The sequence below is a fragment of the Arachis hypogaea genome, chromosome 15 (assembly GCF_003086295.3).
Source record: "Arachis hypogaea cultivar Tifrunner chromosome 15, arahy.Tifrunner.gnm2.J5K5, whole genome shotgun sequence".
Taxonomy (NCBI): domain Eukaryota; kingdom Viridiplantae; phylum Streptophyta; class Magnoliopsida; order Fabales; family Fabaceae; genus Arachis; species Arachis hypogaea.
The window spans coordinates 36,751,757-36,757,397 of NC_092050.1; the positions used below are offsets into that span (position 1 = coordinate 36,751,757).

A 5,641-nucleotide genomic window follows, 5' to 3' on the forward strand; every position below is an offset into this window, starting at 1 on the left:
TGCATCCCCTGAGGTATCTCAGGGATTTCATGGTGAGGAATTTTCTTATGCTCTTGTTGAGGTCCATGATCTCTTGTTTGCTCCATCCTTTTCTTAGTGATGGGCTTGTCCTCTTCAATGAGGATGTCTCCCTCTATGTCAATTCTAGCCGAATTGCATAGGTGGCAAATGAGGTGAGGAAAGGCTAACCTTGCCAAAGTGGATGACTTGTCAGCCACCTTGTAGAGCTCTTGAGGTATAAACTCCAAACCATCCTCTAGCTACAGGCTTAAGGTCCAGTCTTCTCACTTGAACCGGCTTGCCTCTTGAGTCAATTTTCTATTGAGCTCCTTCTACACATATGTCCATGAGGACTTGGTCCAACTGACAAACCCCAACTTGAGGGTTTGTCTTGTGCTGATTTCAGGGGTTTTATCAATGATTCCACACACTTTCTATATGAAAATACAAGATTTTGCCTTCCTTTCCTAGTTTCGCCTCATGAATGAAAACATGCTTATTTCGCACTAAAATAGATACATTTCCAATCTTCTCTTGATGCCATTCGATGCCGTGACTTGTGTGTTAAGTGGTTTCAGGATATAGAGTAGGAATGAACCGAAAGAGAGAAGGAAGACGGGTACAAAGGAAGGAAGCATGAGGATTAAGCTTTGGAGATTTCCACATGGGCGCGTGTGCGCACCTTGCGCGCCCGCGCGGATAGGGCAACGTGGAGCCGAAGCCAAGAGCCGGCTTGAGAAGCGGCTAAGCCAGGATCTTCATGGGCGCGCACGCGTACATCACGTCTCCGCGCACATTACAAGACGTCTCAACGGCTTATGCGCGCCGATTTGCGAATATGATTTTTTAAGAAGTCACGTGACTTAGGCGTGGAGGCAGTTAAGGATTCCACTCTTGGAGAAACACATTGGCGGGAAAAGCTTAAGAAGACCAAAGGAACAAGGGTTAAGGACACTTTTTAGTTCATTTCTTCTAGATCTAGATATTTTCCTTTTTTTGGAGAGGAGAGAGAGTTAGTTACACTTTTTTTGGGAGGAGAAGAGGGAGATTCCAAGCTTCACTAGGGTTCATCCTCTTCTAATTTCTGAATTCTCAATGACTTTTTGGTGAGATCCATTACAATTCTCACTCTACTTTGTTCATGTCATAGATTTCCTTCTCCAATTTCAAGTAATAGATACAATTGATCAATTCTCATAGATCTAGAATTCAACTTTGTAATTTTGGATTTCATCTCTATTTTGGATTTTCATTGCTACTCTTTGAGACTTGTTGTTAGCTCTTTGTGTTGCAACACTTTCAATTTGACTTTTCTTCTCATTTTACTATGACTTTCCTTCTTGCTCATTACATGTTTGATAAAATGACAACACTAGCTATGGAGTAGAATTTTCACACTTGGCATAGGGTTTGGTCCTTGGAAGAAGTTGAATAGTTGTATCAATAGTTGATTTAGAATTAGGGATTGCTAGTTGGCTTGGAGTGCACTAAAGCTAGATTCCCATAAGGTGAAGCTAGGACTTGTGACTCAAGTTGATTACTTTCATTTGACCTTCCTCTATACCTAGGGGATAACTAAATGGAGCAAGGCCTAATTGTTGTCAACATTGAATGGACTATAAGGATAGGATTTCAAATGCCAACCCTAAGCCAAGTCTTTTGATAATTGATTGTTTGTTTCTCATTGCTTTGCTAAAACCTTCAAAGAATTCCAACAAAGCTTACTAAATCAATAAGATGCACACTTTGGCAATTCCAAGGGAGAACGACTCGGGAGACTAGTACTCTCGGATATAGATTGTAGATTTGTTTGATGAAGGATTTTGCGTCGGTTTAGACTATACTACGATTGATCATTTGATAATTTCTATACCGGCAAAAATCTATTTGTCACCAACCTTTGATCAAAATTGACCCTTCTAGTGTAGGGGCGTGCATTTTCTTCCATCATTAGCAAGTTGAACGCCAGCCTTATATTTTCCAAACTGATATCTAAGTATTTCCCCCGAACCATGGTAAGCCAATGCTTTGGATTCGGGTTCATACTTTGATCATGGTTCCTAGTGATCCATGCGTTTGCATAGAACTCTTGAACCATTAAGATCCCGACTTGTTGAATGGGGTTGGTGAGAACTTCCCAACCTCTTCTTCAGATCTCATGTCGGATCTCCGGATACTCATTCTTTTTGAGCTTGAAAGGAACCTCAGGGATCACTTTCTTCTTAGCCACAACTTCATAGAAGTGGTCTTGATGGACCTTTGAGATGAATCTCTCCATCTCCCATCACTCAGAGCTGGAAGCAATTGCCTTCCCTTTCCTCTTTCTAGAGGTTTTTCTGGCCTTAGGTGCCATAAATGGTTATGGAAAAATAAAAAGCTATGCTTTTACCACACCAAACTTAAAATATTTGCTCGTCCCCGAGCAAAAGAAGAAAGAAAGAAGGAGAAGAAGAAAAAGAATGGAGGAGATGGAGGGAGAAGGTGTATTCGGCCAAGGGTAAGAAGAGAGGGTTGTGTTGTGTGAAAATGAAGAAGGAAAGAGGGGTTTATATAGGGTTGGGATGGGGTTTAGGGTTCGGCCATTAGGGTTAGGGTTGGGAGGGAAAAGAGTTTGAATTTTGGAGGTAGGTGGGGTTTATGGGGAAGAGAGGATGGATGTGAGTGGTGAAGAGGTGATGGGAAAGAGTGATTGAGGTGATTGGTGAAGGGTATTTGGGGAAGAGAGTTATGAAAAGGTGTGAAGAGGAGAGAAGAAGATGCGGGGATCCTGTGGGGTCCACAGATCAAGTGGGGTCAAGGACTTAATATCCCTGCTCCAATTAGGCGTGTAAAATGCCCTTGTTGTGCAATCCTGGCGTTTAACGCCAGATTGCTGCTTGTTTCTGGTGTTAAACGCCCAAATGTAGCAGGCAGATGCTTGTTTCTGGCGTTAAACGCTAGCTTTGTGCCTGTTTCTGACGTTAAACACCAGACAGATGCTTGTTTCTGGCGTTTAAACGCCAGACTACTCTCCTCCAGGGTGTGCTGTTTTCAATGCTATTTTTTATTCTGTTTTTGATTTTTCAGTAGTTTTTGTGACTCCACATGATCATCAACCTACTAAAAGATGAAATAACAAAAGGAAAATAAAATAGATATAATTAAATAACATTGGGTTGCCTCTCAATAAGCGCTTCTTTAATGCCAATAGCTTGACAGTGAGCTCTCATGGAGCCTCACAGATAATCAGAGCAAGGTTGGAACCTCCCAACACCAAACTTAGTGTTTGGTTGTGGCCTCCCAACACCAAACTTAGAGTTTGATTGTGGGGGCTTTGGTTGACTCTGAAGTGAGAGAAGCTTTTCCTGCTTCCTCTCCATGGTTACAGAAGGAGATCCTTGAGTTTGAAACACAAGGTTGTCCTCATTCAGTTGAAGGACCAACTCTCCTCTGTCCACATCAATCACAGCTCTTGCTGTGGCTAGGAAGGGTCTTCCAAGGATGATGGATTCATCCTCTTCCTTCCCAGTGTCTAGGATTATGAAATCAGCAGGGATGTAAAGGCCTCCAACCTTTACTAACACGTCCTCTACTTGTCCATAAGCCTGTTTTCTTGAGTTGTCTGCCATCTCTAATGAGATTCTGGCAGCTTGCACCTCAAAGATCCCAAGTTTCTCCATTATAGAGCGTGGCATTAAGTTTATTCCTGACCCCAGGTCACACAGAGCCTTCTCAAAGGTCATGGTGCTTATGGTACAAGGTATTAAGAATTTGCTAGGATCCTGTTTCTTTTGAGGTAATTTCTGCCTATCCAATGCATTCAGTTCATTGGTGAGCAAGGAAGGTTTATCTTCCCAAGTCTCATTACCAAATAATTTGGCATTCAGCTTCATGATTGCACTAAGGTACTTAGCAACTTGCTCGTCAGTAATTTCTTCATCCTCTTCAGAGGAAGAATACTCATCAGAGCTCATGAAGGGCAGAAGGAGGTTTAATAGAATCTCTATGGTCTCTAGATGAGCCTTAGATTCCTTTGGTTCCTCAAAGGGGAACTCCTTATTGGTTACTAGACGTTCCAGGAGGTCTTCCTCACTAGGATTCACGTCCTCCTCCTCCCTTGTAGGTTCGGCCATGATGGTTAAATCAATGGTCTTGCACTCTCTCTTTGGATTTTCTTCTGTATTGCTTGGAATAGTACTAGGAGGAGTTTCAGTGACTTTTTTACTCAGCTGGCCCACTTGTGCCTCCAAATTTCTAATGGAGGACCTTATTTCATTCATGAAACTTACAGTGGCCTTAGATAGATCAGAGGCTATATTTGCTAAGCTAGATAGATTCTGCTCAGAATTCTCTGTCTGTTGCTGAGTGGATGATGGAAAAGGTTTGCTATTGCTGAACCTGTTTCTTCCACCATTATTAAAGCCTTGTTGAGGCTTTTGTTGATCCTTCCATGAGAAATTTGGATGATTTCTCCATGAGGGATTATAGGTGTTTTCATAGGATTCACCCATGTAATTCACCTCTGCTATTGCAGGGTTCTCAGGATCATAAGCTTCTTCTACAGAAGATGCCTCTATAGTACTGTTGGATGATTCCTTCAATCCATTCAGACTCTGAGAGATCATATTGACTTGCTGAGTCAATATTTTATTCTGAGCCAATATGGCATTTAGAGTATCAATTTCAGGAACTCCCTTCCTCTGAGGCGTCCCATTACTCACAGGATTCCTTTCAGAAGTGTACATGAACTGGTTATTTGCAACCATGTCAATGAGTTCTTGAGCTTCTGCAGGCGTTTTCTTTAGGTGAATGGATCCACCTGCAGAATGGTCCAATGACATCTTTGATAATTCAGACAGACCATCATAGAATATATCCAGGATGGTCCATTCTGAAAGCATGTCAGAAGGACACTTTTTGGTCAGTTCCTTGTATCTCTCCCAAGCTTCATAGAGGGATTCACCTTCCTTCTGTCTGAAGGTTTGAACATTCACTCTAAGCTTGCTAAGCTTTTAAGGAGGAAAGAACTTGGCTAAGAAAGCCGTGACCAGCTTATCCCAAGAGTTCAGGCTGTCTTTAGGTTGAGAGTCCAACCATATTCTAGCTCTGTCTCTTACAGCAAATGGGAAAAGCATAAGCCTGTAGACCTCGGGATCAATCCCATTGGTCTTAACAGTATCATAGATCTGCAAGAATTCAGTTAAGAACTGAAAAGGATCTTCGGATAGAAGTCCATAAAACTTGCAATTCTGTTGCATCAGAAAAACTAGTTGAGGTTTCAGCTCAAAATTGTTTGCTCCAATGGCAGGGATTGAGATGCTTCTTCCATGTAAATTGGAATTAGGTGCAGTAAAGTCACCAAGCATCTTCCTTGCATTGTTATTATTTTCGGTCATGTCTCCTTCTTTTTCAAAAATTTCTGTCAGATTTTCTCCAGAGAGTTATGCTTTAGCTTCCCTTAGCTTCCTCTTCAGATTCCTTTCAGGTTCAGGGTCAGCTTCAACAAAAATGTTCTTATCCTTATTCCTGCTCATATGAAAAAGAAGAAAACAGAAAAGAAGAGAAATCCTCTATGTCACAGTATAGAGATTCCTTATGCAAGTATAAGAAGAGAATAATGGAGGAAGGAAAAGATAAGAATCCAAACACAAAGGAGAGGAAT

At 41.6% G+C, this 5,641-nt stretch overlaps 1 non-coding gene across 1 annotated transcript; it reads left to right on the plus strand.

Moving 5' to 3' along the window:
* The first annotated feature begins 4,874 nt into the window (after window positions 1–4,874).
* On the plus strand, window positions 4,875–4,982 carry LOC112753711 (small nucleolar RNA R71). Its single transcript, XR_003178083.1, has one exon. It is a non-coding gene; the product is annotated as a small nucleolar RNA R71 (small nucleolar RNA).
* Window positions 4,983–5,641: the final 659 nt, after the last annotated feature.